Below are 19,790 nucleotides of genomic sequence, written 5' to 3' on the forward strand. Positions count from 1 at the left end.
CCCCCCTCATGTGCCTGGAATGTTGCTGGCAACACCACCTTATGTCACCCTATACATTTCCGTACCCTTTCTGGCCAGTGTTCTCTTTTTCTTTTGTAGAACCACAGATCCCAGAATACACGTGGGAGCAACTAAGAAAACCAGAACCAACAAATGAGAAATCCAAAATGTGACAACTCAAACAGACTTTGGCCAAGTATCATGCACAGAAATTACACACTGTGCCAAAAAGACAAACAATGTGGCATGGTGACCTGGAAATGGTTGCCAAGATCCACAACATGCCAGGGAAAACACACAGCATCCATTAAAGACTGTTTCTAAACCCATTCATACCCCTCCTAGGGGCAGCTAGGCTCCCTTCCTTACTTGGGTCAGGGGAGCTGCTTGAACTTGCCAGTGGAAGCCATCCAACATAGGTGGGATGGAGCAGATGGGAGGGGCTCAGAACCTAACCCCCCTCATGTGCCTGGAATGTTGCTGGCAACACCACCTTATGTGACCCTATATCTTTCTGTACTGTTTCTGGCCAGTTTTCTCTTTTTCTTTTGTAGAACCGCAGATCCCAGAATACACCTGGGAGCAACTAAGAAAACCAGAGCCAAACAAATGAGAAATCCAAAATATGACAACTCAAACAGACTTTGGCCGAGTATCATGCACAGAAATGACACACTGTGCCAAAAAGGCAAACAATGTGCAATGGTGACCTGGAAATGGTTGCCAAGATCCACAGCATGCTAAGGAAAACACAGAGCATCCATTAAAGACGGTTTCTAAACCCATTCGGGAGAATGGGGCAGGACTTGCCTTTTCTTTTTAGATTTTACTATGTAGTAAACAGTCCCTAGGAAAAAGACAGGTCCAGATAGGTCCACAGAGTTGCACTTGAACCAATGGAAGGGAGAGCCAGAACTGGGATCAGCACAGAGTATAAGGGGAATGAATGGAAGACCGTGTGCAGCTGTTTGGGGGATATCAGAAGGCATAAGGGTGGACTGAGAGACTAGAGGGAGGATGGAGTGCTGTGGAGTTGTGCAGAGCATAGTTGAGATATTGGTAGTGAGAAATAGTGGTACCAGTTTTTGAGAGTGAAGCAGTGAGTGAGCGAGTGTTTGTAAGAGTGAAGGTCGAATTGAGTGAGACAGAAGTAAGTCTGTGAGGTAGTAGGTAGAGTGCCTGGGCATGTGTATGGGGAGAGAGTAAGGATAGCAGAGAAGGGCGCAATGAGTGGGGTGTGAGGAGAATGGTGCATGTGAGAAGTAAGCAGGTAAGAATATTGATAGCGAGTGTATTAGGTAGGTTTAGAGAGTGGTTTCAGTAGAGAAGGGTGAGCATGGCATGATCCTTGGGAAAATTAGCAGGACACTATATCCCTGGGAGAGGGAGCAGGGCATTATATCCCTGGTAGAGTGAGCAGGGAACTATATCATTTGAAAGAAGATCAGGGCCAAGTAGAGGAGCAGCTGTGTACATCTGCAGGAGATCCCGCCCCTGACCTCACCTGTATTGGAGACATGAGATCATGCCATGCCTAACATCAGCTATTATTCTGCTGCAGTTAGTGTTCAAAGGAAGATACCAATTGAGACAACCCTATCAAATGTACCGTCGATGTGATGAAAAACTGCAGGAGGAATTCCCTGAAGGAATATGAGATGGTGTTGAGCACGGGAACTGATGAAGTCATAGGAAAGTCTGCATGACATCCCGAGATACAACTAAAGAGAGACTAAAGACAAGGTATGGATCTTAAGGGGTGAACAACGAAGTAAAGAAATGAGTGAAAAGAAGATTACACGATAACTAAGTGTTCCAGAAAACAGAAGTTAAGTAAATGTACAGATGCTGAAACGCAAGGTAGATCAAGTCATCATAGAAGCTAGCTAAAAGTAGGAAATAGAATGCAGGAGGAGCTGCCATTGTACAGAAACTGAACATTGGTATCATACAATAAGTAAGCCAGGAATCATGAAAGGAGAATGGAAAGCTGTGTTGCAGCCGAATAACAGGATCATGGAGCTGCGTGGTGAGGCTGCCTAGCATCAAGTGAAGATTTAGAGCATTTAAAACCTGCAAAATGAACCTGATCGTGGTTTCCTGTCACGTGAGCCAAGGATAAAAATAGAGCTTGAATTTAAAGTTCCAGACACAATAGTGAGTGCCCTCACTCTTGTGCATTCCCAAAGACGAGAATACTCTACAAGTGCAAAGACAATTTAATGGCAGAAGGCATGGGTGATGAGAGATTCTGGGCTAATTGGGTGGTGAGGTAGCTTCATGTCCTATTTCTATGCACCTGGATCTGGGCTTACTTGCTGCTAAATAAAGCTCATGTTCCAGACATGGCACCAATTGTATTAGTTCATATAACAAAGGACCTTATAGCTTCTAAGACCAAAGAGAACTGTGTATATAATGTTTCTGAGATTACATGTTTTCAGCGGTAAGCATAGGTTGTACACCAGATACTGGACAGCCAGTAAGAATCCTAGCTCCTACCCAATTTTACTATTTGCACATAGTATGATGTCACTCTGATGCATTATTTCTATAAGAATTGTATTTTTGGTGGAGATAATTGAGAGACTGAGTGTACCTCTGTTGATGTTCGCTGTAATCTCCCTGTTTTAGATAATTGCTAATAAAACAGTACATTGCCATCTTCCTGAGTTGGTTTGCTTGTTTGGACTCAGAAATAGTCTGGTCTAATCACATCCATTCCATATGTACATACCTAAGAGCCATAAACTCGTGGTAGCACTGTGGATGGTTTCAGATCCAAACGAGATTGGCTCCAGAGTTTCGGACAATCAGGCTTCCTCCGCCATTAGCAGGAAGATCGCAGAGTTTCCTTTCGAGAGCAGCTGTTAAAAATAAACTTGCAAGAACAATCAAGACGTTAGGCAGGTCTGTCTTTCAAGAAATCCCTGCTCGATTTCCGTGGGCGCTCTGTGGAGGGAAGGCATAGTGGTCGGATTGAAGGAGGAGTCAATACTGAAGGCCTCAAGTTGATTCTGCCCCTAGGAAGCAGTACATGAGATGCCCCACATCCATTTGGGGTGGGGGGAGAGGGCCACCAGAAAACATTGGAATGGCCCCTCAATGAATGGGTCAGTACGTTTTGCCAAACATGGGGGCAGATGGGCACAGTAATGTGCCCATCTGCCCCTAGGAAAGGAGTAAAACAAAAACAACAAAAAATGATAACTTGTTTTGGGTGGGTGTGGGGAGCCACCAAACCACCATTGATTTTTTTAGTGGAAAGGGGATGGCCCTCTCCCCCACCCCAAATGGATGGGGGCATCTCATGTAGCCCACCCTGGGGGCAGATTGCTAGTGCAATCTGCCCCTAGGAAGGAGTATATGAGATGCCCCCCATCCATTTTGGGTAGGGGGAGCCACCAGAAAACATTGGAATGCCGCCCCGATGCATGGGGCAGTATGTTGGGCACACCCTGGGGGCACATGGGACACTGATGTGCCCATCTGCCCCTAGGAAAGGAGTAAAACAAAAACCAAAAAAATATTATAGCTTGTTTTTTGCCACTAAACCACCATGGATGTTTTTAGTGGAAAGGGGGGTTCCCATGGGTGTCTTCTTTTTGGAAATGCATGGGGTTCCCTGATTTCCTTGGTGGCTTCGTCACCGCAGGCCCAAATCTGTAGGTTGTCCACATGAGCAAATTTGCTCTGCTGAAAGGCGTGGGATTACCAGTGGGTTAGCCTTTTCCCTTTGCGCCCAAGTAGGTGCACCCACACATGTCAGGTAACGTTTTTGTCAGGACACGTTTGGGAACGCGGGAAGGTAGGACATGTGTTATTGGCAGTGTGTTTCGGTGGGTGGCCAGAGTGAAATGTGTGAAAATTGTGTTTTCTTTACCACATTTTGGATTTTGCCAGGGGTTGTGGGTAATAAATTCTGGGCCAATTTGCGGAAGTCAGACCTCTGTGGATTCCCACGTGTGTCCTATTCTTGTAAATGCATGGGGTTTCCTGTTTTCCTTGGTGGCTTCGAAAACGTAGACCCAAATCTGCAAATCTGCAGGTTATCCACATGAGCAAAATTCCTGAAAATCTGCTCTGCCAAAAGATTTGGGGTCACCCGTGTTTTAGCCTTTTCCCTTTGGGCCCGGGTAGGTGCACCCACACATGTGTGGTACCGTTTGTGACGGGACACCTGTGGGAAGGCGGGAAGGTACAGCATTTGTTGTGTTTACGTGGTTTTATAAAGTTTTGACCTATTTGCTGCTGCCCTGTGTCACACAAACCCTTCATTTCCCAAATGTGACCTACATTTAGTCGCTGCTTTAGGCACTATACACTTCTGTAACCTGTACAAGTCACTTACCCTTCAAAAGGTCTTCCTTTGCTCTTTCGCAAAATGTATGCTTGCCCTTCATCACCACATTTGTTTTCCCTATTTACACATGCTAATTACGTCTGTTTTCAGGCCTTAAGAATAAAAACTCCTGTGTACCATGGCTCTGTTTTTGGCTTGTGGTATTGCTTGTTTTGTGAAACATTACAAAATATGTGTGATTTCCTAACTGGAAAAGTCGGGGGAATGTAGCAGAGCATTGTTTTTCTCAAAATTCACAGAAGCCATTGCCTTACCGGCCAACCATGTCCAACACCTACCTTTTTTGTGTAATTTTCACGATTTTTCCCCAAACTATGGATTTTTTCCCTGCATAGTTGTTGCCTGACCTGCACAAATCAGCCCTTCCTAAACTTGGAATTTTGTCTAGTTTTCAGAAATGTATGACTCTCTGCCTTCCCATTCAGCTTCCATTCTGTCCACGCATGTCCTACTGGAAAAAAAGGCCAAAATCACCTACCTCTCACAAAGGGTTGATAACCACATCATAATATGTGTTTTTGCTTTCCACTCAACCTGTTCTTGAAAGCCTGGACAATGGGGAATTCAGCAAACCATTTGTTGCTAGCACTTACAAGGAAAAAAACACAGGTTTCTGTGTATATCATTGTATTGTCATTTTCTGAAAAAAAAAAAAAATGTTCTTGCTTTTTGGTTATTTTCTCTCACACCCCTACAGCAAACTAGGATTCCTTGGTAGCGTTACGACCGCCTACATGTGGGAAAAAAAGGGGCCAAATTTGTCCAAGAGATCTCATGTAACAAAAATGTTACAAGGCATTGAATGGAGACATACCAAAATCACCAAAAAGGGCCTTGGCACTGGGGCGAGAGGGGGGACTGTTAAGGGGTTAATGTGTAGTTTGTTATTATTTTGAGTATTATCTGTTGTGTGAAGTATTGAGAAGTAATAAAGCTGTGAAGGTTGGAAGTTACGTTGTTTGCAGGTTAAGGTGTAGTAAATGATTGGTGCCAATCAGAAGACAGGCTGTTGAAACAGAAAAGGATTGAGCAGTGATTGATGGTTTTGCTGATATTTGTTGTTTTAAAGACTAAGGGCCTCATTACACGGATGGCGGTAATGGTTAACGGTCACGGTTAATGGTAACAGTGACCGTTAACCATTACCGCCTTACCACGAGGTCCCTTAGCGGGTTGGTGCTTTAACGCCTGCTTTTTCCAGGCGTTAAAAACCAACCCGCTAAGAGACCTTGGTGCTAATTACGGCACCGCAAAATTGCGGTGCCGTAATTAGCACCTTCCCCATTCCCATAATGCCCTATGGGGCAAAAATGGGAATGGGGAAGGGCAGTGGTGGAAGGGGGAATTACCGCCCCGCCAACCTTGGAATGGGGCGGTAATTTCTCCTTCCACCAAGGCGGTGCCGGTATTTTACCGGCATGGACCAAGGTGCTAGTAGCACCTTGGTCCATGTGCTAATACCGCCATCCGTGTAATGAGGCCCTAAAAGTGGTGATCTGATTTCGATAGAAGGTTTATTAATGATCTGGTAAGTATTGACAGTCAATTGCGTGTTGTCATTATGGAGGTCACTCCTCTTATACATCTTTGTAAAACACTGCCGAGACATGCGCCAAAGCTCACAAAGTACAGTGCCAAATGAGTAATGGGTACAGCAGATAAAATGTCCTGCCATAGCCACAAGGGCTACATTGTCAAAAGCAGTATTACAACACATGACTACATATGTGCACGCTGAGTACACAGGAAAGAATTTAGACAAAAGACTAGCAGTTTTAGAACTATGGAAAATGTACCAAGAAGAGAAGGAGGACCCATCACCAAAGGAGTAGATGCTTAATCAGCATGAAGGGAAGGGCATTGAGCCCTCAGCTCCCCAAACTCTGCCCGAAATTAAGAGCACAGGTACAGAAGAGAAAGGAGTTTATCCTTTAATGGAATTGAAAGCAGCAGTGGGGTATAGAAACCAGACATATGAACCCCACATGTGTAGTAGTGAAGTTAGTACAGAAGAGAGCAAAAGGAAGGAAGATGCCTATAAGTTCGTATGAGAAATGGAAGAAGGAGGTGAGATATCAAATATATCGACATAAATAGGCAGAGAAATTAAAAGATGGAATGGGGAAAAAGATAGGGCTGACAAGGTAACACTTTTACAGAACAAATGGATGGGAGAACAGATACTAAAGTTCGATGGGAAAAGTATTGAGGAGGTTAGGCAAAGAGAAGACAAAGAAGAGCAAGAAAAGAAGGACAAGGAATGAGAAAAGAGATTAAGAGAGGATGAGCAAGGAAGAAAAAGCAGGGATCGATGGGAACAGATATATAGGGAGGAACAAGAGAGACAAAAAGTGGGCAGATGAGCAAAGGAAGTACAACAGTAGGATGAAAGAGATAGAAGAAAGAGATAGGAGAGAAAGGAAGAGAGAAGAAGAAGAAGCACAAAGAGTGAAGACAGAAGGTTCTAGAGAAGGAGAGAAGAAGAGGAATGAAGACAGGAAGTAAGAAGGGGAGAACAAAGGCAAGAGGAAGACAAGGCAAGAAGGGATGCGAGAAAGTGAAGGGAAGTGGACGAAGAGATAAACAGAATAAAAGTCAGCAAGGTCTTAATACCAGTCTCATTCTTAAAGAACAAATGAGGCAGAGCAAGGAAATACGATGGGAAAGAACAAAAGAGATTCTTCCGATAAAGGAAATAGTGCTAAAAACAGCTATGGTGGCACAAGAAGGGGAAAGATATGATGCGGAAGGTATTGGGGAAAGAATCATATATCAGCAACAGAGGCAGCATAGCGAGTATGGAACTTGAGGGAGCGGTAGCTCAACCACGAAATGAGGAGGATAACATGTTCAGTGATGAATGCCGAGCACTGTCTTTGAGCAGATTAAATTTAGATAGAGATGACGGGGATCATAGTCACAGTGGTTGCGGCCTATCAATGTCAGATGAGGAGAGAGAGTCAGGCCATGAGGCAGAGGGAGAGGGAGCATGTGCCCCCCTGGGAAGCCACCAGATGGATAAAGAAGTAAGATTGTCAGATCTGAAACAAACTAAGGAAAGAACACCAGATCCCATATCATATCCTGAGTTTCCACGAAGACCATCATGTAGTGAGAAAGGAGAATCTCTCCTGTATATGAGTAGGTTAAGGTTGTTACCAGCAAGAAGGTGAATAGGGACAACTACCGCTGCCATAGACAGACTACTAGTGGGATCCGACTATGTGATGGGTTCTCACAGTTCCCCTTGTTAGAGAAGGGGGGAGAAAGACAGCGGTATATTCCATGACCACAGATGCATAAGGATAACTTAAAATGCAAGCTCACTAGTTTGACTTTGGGGGCTGGGAAATGGATATATGAATTAGAGAAAATGACAAGAGGAAATACGCTGGCCATAGGAGACATAAGAGGTCTACTGGCCGCCATTCTTGGGGAGAGAGCTGACGACATATGGAGACGAACGGGATATGCAAGTGTGACAGCACAAAACACAGCACATGATGGAGCGCCATTTAATAATTGCAGGGCAGATGTTTGGAGGGCTCTCAGGTAACAGAATCCTGACACATCAGATATGGGTGCAATTATGCCATGTAAAATGAAGGAAGATGACAACCCCATTGCTTAAATTCAAGATATTCAGGAGAAATGGCAGCTTGAAACTCATGAACCATGCAAAAAAACAGTGGCATTATTTTATCACATTTTGTGTCAGAGATTGACAAAACTAGTACAGATACAAATGAAAAAACACATAGGGATGGAAGCGAAGCCATGGGCTGAGATACAGTTAACCATTGTGCATCATTGTCGGTTGTTACAAGGGAAGAATAAAGCGAAAGATGGAACAAAACATTTGCTATAGAAGGGGCAATATTGACAAGAGGAGAAGGAGTGGGAATGAAAGAAATAATTGGTGCACCACAGGGTAATAATGCACGGCCAATTGATCAAAGTGGGTATGGGTTTTGGCCACAAGGTAGAGGTGCAGGGTTAAGAGGAAGAGGAAATGGATTTTAGACAAGATTGGTTTCTAAATGTTCAGAATGAGAGTCAAAAGGCTCAAGGAGGGTTTTCTAGAGTGCCACCCATGATATGTTGTAATTGTGGGATAGCAGGGCGTATTGTGTGTGCCTGTAGGAGCTGAGGGAATGCACAGCTGAATGGCCAACTTTCAAGAGGGGGGCAGCTTATCCACCGCCAGACAGCACACAAACAAGGGAGAGCTTTGCCCAGGATCACACATCCTATCAGACACAGGTGACATAGGTACAGCAGGTGCAACAGCAGGGGCCAGTACAAATGCATCCACTGCAAGGGCAGTCACAGCAAGAACCTATGCAAACCCAATATAATGCATACATGGGGTAAATACTGACACCTAGGATAGGGGGTGTCACTATGGTAGGAGATAGCCCTTTTATGGAGACGGGGATGATTTTGTACCCTCAATAGGACAGCCCACAGGGTGACCTGATGTGTTCAGTACTATCCATGACACCAGACCCCAAGAGGAACCAAGGGTTGATGTGACAAGTGGAGGCAAATCCTTTTCTTTTCTTGTAGATACAGGGGCAATTCGCTCTTGTATCAGAAAGGGAAAATGTCCAATGTCATTAATGCTCAAGGGTTGTCTGGAGCTATGTATTTAATTCCTTTTACTGATGAGTTACCTGTTTCTATAGGGGAATGTGACATGTCTGTTCCCTTGTTATATTCACAACAGACGCCAGTTAACATCCTGGGAAGGTATTTGATGACAAAACTTAACATGCCGATTTCATTCACAGATCGGGGAATAATGTGCTCCACTCCAGGAATACACCATTTAAAAATAAGAGAGTTTATACTAGCATTTACAGGGCAAGTGACTCTATGAGGAGTCCTTGTAGATCTGGAGTTTTTCCTGTATGGGGTAAGCATATAAGTAACATGGCTACCTGTATTAGTGGGGAAGATTGTGAGGATATCTTATGAGTTTCTATTTAGACCACACATACCTATGGATGAGGAAGAAGGACAGACTATTCCTATAGAGTTAGAAGCAGCAATAGTACAAGGAGAAATAGCAATGCTTGAAGGAGTTAATGACCAAAGCAGAGCATGGAGGACAGTGACAGCTATTGAAGAAGGATACATATTGACATGAATAATGGATGAAGATTTCTTCAGAGATTAATGTATAGACGATGAGGAAGTATTTTTTTATAAGCATTACATACTGGATACAGATTGAGAAAAGGGAGGTCCTACAGCGAATGGCGATAATACAGCAACGACCAGCATTCTTTCATGAAGATCTAGAAAAGGTGCCAAGTGTCCTTTGGACTACTTGCCCCCATAACATAGGCCTATCGAAGGAATTGGAGAGGTTAAAATGAAACTCAAACCAGGAGCAATTTTACTAAGAGCAAAGCATCACACTATGTCTCGAGAGGTTGATGGAGGTATATTTAAGACCATTTCAGCACTAATGAATATGAGAACACTGGTGCCATCTGAATCATTGTGCAATACCGCAGTGAATCTGATTAAAACATCTAAAGGAGGGTTGTGCAGATTTATCCAAGATTTGCACCCACTTAATCAGATTGTAGAAACTGAATTTCCATTAGTTCCTAATCATGCTACAATATTATGTAGTATTCCTGTTAAAGCTAAGTATTTCACAGTGATTGATTTGAAAACTGTGTTTTTCTTGACCCCATTGCACAAAGACTTGCAAGACCATACTTTCTTCATAAACAGACAAAAAAGACTGAAACATACTCGTTCACCCCAAGGGTATTGTGAGTCCCCATTGATCTTTCATAGGGTCCTACAGATGGATTTAGGCAACATTGAACTCAATTGTGCATCAATTCAGTATGCAGATGACATATTAACTTGCTGTGAAACAGAGGATGAATATAGACAAGATTCTGTTCAGTTAATGACTATACTAGCAGACAAGGGATACAAGGTGGACAAGGAGAAATTACAGTATTATCAGGAAAAAGTGGTGTACATAGGTAAGTTAATTACACATGAGGGAAAGAAAGTGACACCTGAAAGAGCTGAAGCTATTATGAAAATGCCACAGCCAAATATACTGAGGCAAATGCAGCAGTTTCTGGGCTTGTGCAATTATTGCAGAGCCTGGGATTTTGATTACATCACATATACCAAGCTAATTTTGCAAGCACTAAAGAAATCCCAAGTTGGTAAGGAAAAGACAGAATGGACTGAAGAATTGGAGGAAGGATTTGATGAATTAAAAAGGAGCAATATTTACGGCTCCAGCTTTGGGAATCCCCAATTATAGCAAATACTTTTACTTGTTTTCACATTATAATGGGTCAGTGATGACAGCAGTACTCACACAAAGGACAACAGAAAGGTATAAACATTTGGCATACTACAGTGGGATTTTAGATCCAGTCATGAGGGGGAATTTCCCATGCGAAAATTATTTGGCTGATGCCACATTTACAATTGAGAAGTCCACAAGTATTACCATGGGCTGTTCCACAACTCTTTATGTGGAGTACACCTTATTTGGCATTTTAGAGAAACCCATGGGTACATTAACGTCACACAGAGCTTCAGCGTATGAGGTAATGATTTCTAATCCAGCCATTAAGGTAGTGAGTTATAAAATAGTGAACACAGCCATGTTTGTAGATGAACCTGTGGAAGAAGGTGATCATGTGCATGAATGTTCAAACTATATTAAATTCTATGATGATATACCCTGTGCGAAGGAAAATGTTTTAGCGGGATGGGAAATTCTCTTTATTGATGGTTCTTTGAAAATTGATCAAACTAGTGGGGAGAGGCGTCCAGGCTCTGCAGTTGTAAGACACAGATGAAATGGTGAATTTGAGGTAGTGGTGAATGCAAGACTACTGTCTCACTTTTTAGAACAAGTGGTCGAATTAGTAGCGCTTATTGTTGCGTTAAAAAAACACGAAGGGCAGCAAGTGATGGTGAACAGGGACTCTGCTTTTGTGACATCAACCGTACACGCAGGATTATCACGCAGGACAAGGAGGGGTTACCTCTGTGCAGACGGCACTCTGGTGCAACATGCATCTCTATTGGACAGGCTTATTAAAGCAGTACAACTCCCAGTAACCAGAGCAGTCGTAAAATGTGCGGCACATACTAAGCAAACAGACTTTATCTATCGCAGAAACAAAGCCGAAGACATCGAAGCCAAAAGAGTTGAACATTCTTGGAGTTTTGATACTGGAGATACTAGTTTTGACTAGAAGCATGCTAGAATGAGAGGGTTTTAATATGCTGTCAATTACGCAATTAATCGAGATTCAAGGTAGAGCCCCATAAGGAAAACAAGATGTTCCATTTAAACATTTACATATTGATTATGTCGATATGCTACAAATATGCAATGGGTATTAGTGTTAGTGTGTCCTTTCTCCAGGTGGATCGAAGCTGGTCCATGTAATCTCCCTGATGCCACTTGTGCAGCAAAGTTTTTAGTGCACAAAGTATTTCCAAGCTTGGGTCTGTGCGAAGTGCTAAGATCTGATAAAGGACCACATTTTGTTAATGAGCTATTTGAACAAATAGGACTTATGTGGAGCATACAGTGTAATCTTTCTTATGCTTATCATCCACAAGCAAACGGATAATGAGAGAGACTCAATGGTCTCAAGGAGAGGATAGCCATGATCAAATTATCTCTGAAGAAGGGGTGGCTATGTTGCCTACTGCTAGCCCTATATGCCCTTCGAAATCATACAGGTTCTGACCACAACCTTACTCCCCATGAATTAGTGACAGGGACGTTGCACGAGAACGCCTCTTTTGCCCCCATATAGAGTCAGGAGTGATGCCCAGAGTGAAGAGAAGGCTGTAGGTGATAAAATGCACAATTATTTGACATGTATGACTACCAGTGTTTCTTTCATTGCAGATCAAGTCAAGCATCGGGGGGGACAAAGAACACGGAAGCAAACAGTCCAGTAACCATTCCAAGCAAACTATTACCACTGCCGAAATTATATGTTGGGGACCAAATCCTCAACAAGAATTTTACACACAAGTGGCACAAGCCTAGGTTTGATGGTCCCTTTAGTGTCGACAAAGTTTCCCCTTCTGCAGTTAAGGTATCGGGAAGCCAAGATTGGCTGCATTTAGGAGATGTAAAGATTTACAAAGGCAAGACCCTCCCTCAAGTGCCCATTGACCAAGAAGCAAGACAAGAAGAAGAATTTCAATGTGTACAAACTTGATCGATGACCAAGATGAAGGATGACTAAACAGCATGTGAGTAGCACATATTTCTTAGGGACTGGAATTCAGTGGCACTCCTTAAACCAGTAAACGGGAGTACATAGACGTGTTGAGAATTCCAGAAGCTGAAAACGTACTTTTTAGAAATACTTTGATAAGTGTTAGGCAAGATGTTAATATTTTCACCTTTCTAGATGATCCCAAAAATGGTCCAATGATAAGGAGACTCTTAACAGCAATAATTGAGAAGATTGTGCAGCTAAAAATGCAGAATTGTATACCTGTATTAAAGAATTATTTGAGAAGAAGATAAAGTGAGTATAGAAAGAGAACGAGTTCAGCAATTATTGGGATGACACACCAAATGTTTTTCCAGGCTACTGTGCATGATGATCATTTCCTTAACCTTTGTGGGCATGTCAGATGACATAAGAGGAATGCAGAAGAAGATACTCAGAGGATAAATACCTATCTTGATAATGCGCCCACCTGCGAATAATATGTGGTATCAGTACATGAAAAACATGGGAGGAAGAGCATCTGATGAGAATTGCTATGTCTGTTCTTTCATCCCCTATGCCATGAATACAGTAAAAACCTTCATTTCGAAAGAGATGTCGGCACAAGATGTGATGTGCCTCAGACATCTAGCAGCATTTACTACCAGAGGACAGTTGCAAGTGAACTGGGCAACCTTGAGATGGCGGTTCAAGACAGTAATTTCAATACCAGGATGATTACATCAAGTTGATACAAATGGAGAAAGAGCATGGATGGACAGACATAATGCTTCTGTATATTTCTGCAGGAAAATATCAGGTGAATGTTGAAGAAATGAAAAGAATGAACTGTTCTGACATGACAGAAAAGACAAGAATGCCTGGATGCTAGAAACATTCACAACTGCTGATCTATGGACAAGTGCATACTGTAAGGAAGTTATGGTAGCAACAGTAAAGACAGACACAAGTGATCACAGTTCAAGGGTGTTTATTGACCAATCAATGCAAGGTGGAAAAACACCCAAGCTAAACCTCAATCTAAGATGGGAGCAAGGGTCAACCATCAAATGAAAAATAAGCTCATCCTAGAGGCGTCATGTCAAAATAAAAGGGCCTATAGTAAAGAAAAAACTATTGCCAATTCCTTACAACTAATTATAGAAAGAGTGTGGGATAGGGTCTCAATAAAGAAAAGAAGTGTTCCAAATAATAAGTCAGGATGTGATTGACAGGGGTCTCCCTTCCCCAGGTTTTCAGCACAGGACAAGGTGGGACCTTGGAGTACAGCACATGTTCGAGCTTTCTCAGCATGAGCAGAAAGTTCCATACCAGCTAGCACTGTACACGCTTGAGCTTTCCCAGGACGAGCCGACAGTTCCATTCCAGCTATCAGGCTCTTCAATGGTACAGTCTCTTTTCATTAAAAAGTCTCTTGCCTTCGAGGCCTGGTGTATCCAACAAACCCAAACAAAAAGTTATTTTCCACAGTTTACGTTGGGTTTATGGCTTCACCCCTGGGTCCCCCTCTTCTTGGCGCCAACCCCTTACTTATCGTATTCAACCAATCAAGTAAACAGTTCCTTTGTCAATGAATTTTGGGTAACGACTTTCCTCACCGGATCTCCCTCTATCTGGCTCAGACTCCTTCTTGATGTTTGCTTCTCTCTGCCTTTTTCACTCTTGCTAACTTTATAACACACTGTTCACAGGCACTTCAGCCAACAGGAATCATTTCCCTTAGCCTCTCAAAGATTTTTGATGGTACAGATGATTTTACAAGAACCCTCTATGACCACTTTGACCTTTTGTAACCTCTTCCCAAGGGCTTCTGGTTATGGTAGTGTCTACCATCGGGTAATCGCCCAGAGATTCCTGTCTGAGCACTTATGTGGTGCGGGACTACTCTGTTGCTCGTTTTCCCCTCTCTCATCAATTGTTTCTCTAATTCTTTCAATGTTCAAATTAGCTGTTTGCTACTTTTCGTTCAACACAGTTCGGTTTCTTATCGATTCTACCCTTGAATCACCGGCTGTGATGAACCGCTTGACTTTCTTTATCCTGAGAGTCAATGTTGGTACCACTGAGACCAGTGCCCATCCCCGGCTTGGTTGTAAGCAGAGGAGGTTCTTGCGTACCATAGACATCTGCTGCAACACACACTGGCTTCTGTTTGCGGTTTGATGATTCCTTCTGTTGATTCACGGGCCTTGGTCAGAAAGCGCAAGGTTGCGTCTCTCCTTGTCACCCTCTCGGTAAGAGCCATCTTTCTCTTTAACTTGCGTACTGAGTAAGTTCTCATGTCATGCGGTCTGCCTTGTTCATCCTGTGCTTTCATACTCCATCTTTTATCCCTATGGGGAAGGGAAAGGGCCATCAGGTGTGTGCGATTATGGTCAATTGCCTAACTTTGCCTGACCTTTGTATTGGGACATGTCAGGTAAATGGCTCTGGTGTTAGTCCATTGTCTTCCCTGCTGTATGAAAGTTTCTGTGTCGGGAAAGGGGGGGCAGTGTGTTAGGATGGGGAAAAGGAGTTGAAAGAAGGGATATACAGCGTCTCACCCATCAGTGTGCCACTCCCACTCCTCAAGGACTTCCATCCAGGTGATCCTCCCTCACTGGTCCACCCCCAGGAACTGGATACAATAGCGATGGCTGTGTACTAGCCACCTGGAGGACAAATCCACTGGAACTAGCTAGGGAGACGCTCAGGTTTCGCACAATACAAATAAAGGATGGGAAGATGGAATGATGTCCTGTGTAGCTCATCTGCTGAGGAAAGATGCAGTGCAAGGAGTATGGACGGTGTCTGAAGTCTTGGACTAAGTATTCCAAACTGCTGACATGGTTGGAAGATGAGGTCGGCCTGGTGTCTGCAGTCCAACTGACTAATGTGACAATGTGCTTTCAGAGCAAAGGGCTAAATTATGTTGGACATAATCAAGGGTGCAAAAACATCATGGACATTCCAGGAATAAGGAGAGGGGTGGCTGTCCTAATGGTTGGATATTGGGCCTATTGATATAGGGCATATATGAAACTGCCCAGGAATTGGGGTGGAGTGTGCTCCTTGTATACATCCATGTTACAGCATTAGTGATTCCTCAAAGCGACCTGAAGATTGAAGAATTTCCAAAGTGAAGGAGGTCAATAGAACTCCGGTGGAAGAAGAGATTGAATTATTTCTCTGAAAGTTCAAAAGCAGCTTATAACGACATTCCTGACAAGCACAAATTGTTCAGCAAAACTGCAGTGTTGTTCACGTCTATGTTCATGCCTGGATTCCAAACAGCAGTGAATGCCAGATGGCTACAGGTCACCAGATGAGAGCTGTTATAAACAATCAATGCCACTATAAAAGGATTTAACACTATTAAAGAAGAGCTGAGGGCCATACGGCTGACGACCCTCCCGAATAGGTATGTCCTCGCCATGATTACATCAACGGAAGGAGTAATTTGCACCAAGATCGGTCCATCATAATGCACATTAACACCATCTCATGATGGCTAGAACGGGACCTTGACAGAGGGCATATCCATGTTGACAGGTCTACACATAAAAATGGTGGACGTGACATCAGCCATTGAAGATGACCGTTGATTTGCATTTCTGTTTTCATGGATTCCTTATTGGATGGCAAACTTATTCAAGTTCCTTGAAGTAATATTGGTGATAATAATATTTGGATTCTGTATGATAAGGATGATAACTGGACAATGTAAGAAAGCTGCCAAGAAAGCAGTAGGAATAAAGATTATGATTGACGCAAACGATAAACCAGAAGACAAGGTGCTGACTGATGATGTCATCAGAGAATACATAAAACCAAGTATTGTGGCAGCTGAAGGAACAAAATTCTGATATCCAAAAGATCATAAGAAATACGTGGGATGATGGGTCTATCGTACCCCGAATGGACAGTGCAGTTACATGACCTGGAGTGTGGCTGAACATGTTAAAACAGAGGTCACCTTTATGGGGGTGAAAATGAGTGTGTTACAGATTGACTACCCCTCTCTAGAGGTCCTGTATGCAACACAGGATAGGATAGAGAGCTCCTGCTTATGTAATTTGCAGGATTATCACTTTAGTGGGAACAGTTATTTAAGCTGAATGCAATTTTGCAAAACATAAATCTCTTTAATGATTATTCATAAAAACATCTTACAAATATTACAAACTTTTGCTCTCATGATCATCAATCATACCTTTCATACAACATATACCTTTTACAAAAACTGGGTTCTACAACTTAAATTTTCTTCCAGCATAGCAATTATTGTTGGTATGCATACATGACATAGGAAAAAAGCATTTGGTTTTCCTTTCTCGATCGACATATGTTTCGGCCCTTGATGGTGTACCACCTTTGTCTGTGGTGGTCAGTAATACAACTTTTTGGCCATCTTGAGGAGATTCCTTATTTCAAGAAGGTCAGTTTCGTTCCCCATTAACATAGATTGAAAGATCTGCGGTTCATAACCTTTAATTAGAACTTCTGAGCTTGGACTGCTGGGTGTAACAGTTGTTTGTCCTCCAGTGTCCGGAGCCCGAAAAAACATGTCTATAATTGTGTCTTCTGTGCCAATCTCAATCTAATGGAGAAGGACGGTGGATAGCTTCGCTAATAAGAGGGTCGGTCCAGTAATGGTTTCTTTGATGATACCTGCAGCACCCCGGTTATTCCTGTGCTGAACCCCCGCACACAGCTCCGTATCTTAATTGCATTAGTATCCCATAGCCAGGGCTTTGAATGGGCCGTGGCAATATCGCTCATAAGCAGGAGCTCTCCACCCTATCCTGTGTTACATACAGGACCTCTAGAGAGGGGTAATCAATATGTAACACACTCAATTACTTCTTAGACTCTCCCTTCCAACAGATTTGACCCCCCGTCAACAAAAAATTAGGGAGTACCCAATCATTTATCCCCACCTTTATGGGGGTGACAGAGATATGGACACCAAAGTGTAAATAGAATTGAGCAGAAAAACTTGAGGAGGTGGTCAAGGACTCAACCAGAGGGGGTAATGTAGAGGAGCAACTGTGTACATCTGCAGGAGATCCCACCCCCCTACCTCCCCTGTATTGGAAACATGAAATGGTGTCTTGCCTAACACTGGCTATCATAACAATACCTTGGCAAGTGTTCAAAAGAAGATAACCATTGAGACAACCCTATGGAATGTACCCTCGAAGTGATGACAACCTGCAGGAGGTACTCCCGGAAGGAATATGAGAAGGAGTTGAGCACATGAACTGATGACATCATAAGAAAGTGCGCACAACGTCCCGAGATATTCAATAAGGACAAGGTATGGATCTTAAGGAGTGAACAATGAAGTAAAGAATTGAGTGAACTATTACACGTAGAAAAGAAGAAGCTTACACGGTAACCAAGTGTTGCAGAAAACAGAAGTTCAATAAATGTACAGATGCTGAAACGCAAGGTAGATCAAGTCATCATAGAAGCTAGCTAAAAGTAGTAAATAGAATGCAGGCGGAGCCTCCGTTGTACAGAAACTGGACATTGGTATCATAAAGTAAGCCAGAAATCATGAAAGGAGAATGGGAAGCTATGTGACAGCCGAATAGTAGGCTCATGGAGCTGCATGGCGAGGCTGCCTGGCCTGAAGTCAAGACCATTCAAAGCAAGGTCAGCTATCTACTCTGAAGAACGAGGATGAGCATTCTCACATTAAGGTGCAAGAAATAACACAAAGGATACCAGGTTTTAATTCAATTAGAACATTTTAAACCTCCCAAATGGTCCAGATTGTGGTCCCCTATCACTTGAGCCAAGGATAAAAATAGAGCTTGAACTTGAAGTTCCAGACATGATAGTGATGCCCCAAAGATGAGAATACTCTACAAGGCCAAGTACAAAGACAGTTTCATGGTAGAAGGCCTGGGTGATGAGAGATGCTAGGCTAAGTGGGTGGTGAATTAGCTTCATGTACTATCTCCCTGCACCTGTGTCTGGGTTTACGTGCTGCAAAATGAACCAAATGTTCCAGGAACGGCACAAGCGTGACAACCAATTGTATTACTCCATATAACAAAGGACCTTATAGCTTGTAAGACCAATGAGAAACTGTGTCTCTAATGTTTCTGAGATTACATGTTTTAAGAGGTAGGCATCATTTGTTCGCCTGATACTGGACAGCTAGTAAAAATTCTAGCACCTATACGATCATATACTTAGATGTTTCCCTTAAGAAATCCTGACCCTTGATAGGTTTTTCTATATTGCCACATAGTATAGCATCACTATGACACATTATTATTATAAGAATTGTATTTTTTGTGGAGATCATTGAGAGACTGAGCAAACGTCCGTTGATGTTCGTTGTAACAGCCCTGTTTTAGATAATTGTTAATAAAACAGTACTTTGCCATCTTCCTGAGTTGGTTTCGTTATTTGGACTCAATATTATTCTGGTGTAATCCCATCCATTCCATATGCACGTACCGAAGGGCCTTAAGCTCAGCATCATATTCCTGAGTTCCATAGTGAGGAGGAATGAGAGTAGCAGTGTGACGAGGAGCACTAGTAGTAGAGAATCAAAATGTGAGGGGAGTGGAGCTAGGAGGAGATAGATTAAGGGGCTGATTCATGGAAGTGTTTTATAATGGCACAATCCCATAGGAAAACCTTCCATGAATCGGGCCCTAAGTGTGTTGAAAATCATAGGGGCATGTGAGATGGTTGGAGAGCGAGAAGGGGGAGCAAAAGGGGAAGAGAGTGGGTGTTGGAGTGTATTAGGGGAGGAGGAAAGTACTGAGATCAGTGAAAGGAAATAAAGGGAGTGAGTGAGTGAGTGAGTGAGTGAGTGAGTGAGTGAGTGAGTGAGTGAGTGAAAGGGCTACAGTGTCTGTGATTTGTACAAGACAAAAATCACTTCTATGTTTGAAGAAACCTGGGAATTGTTAGGATAGGTTGTAACTTTAGAGGGCTTGGAGGGCTGTTGTCTAAAGTGTAGGCCCTCACATCTAGCCAGTAATATTTCAGATAGTATGGGTTACTGATCTCCAGTGACCATCATCTTTGTTATTAGTGAAGACTTGGCTAGGAGGCAGCGGGCTGACAGGAAGACAGAGAGGGAGCCAACCATAAATTGGACCCCTTTGTTAATTATAATAACAACCATTGAACTATTTCTGAGTGTTAATGTTTTC

The sequence above is a fragment of the Ambystoma mexicanum genome, chromosome 5q (genome assembly GCF_040938575.1).
Source record: "Ambystoma mexicanum isolate Mex_15411 chromosome 5q, UKY_AmexF1_1, whole genome shotgun sequence".
Taxonomy (NCBI): Eukaryota; Metazoa; Chordata; class Amphibia; order Caudata; family Ambystomatidae; genus Ambystoma; species Ambystoma mexicanum.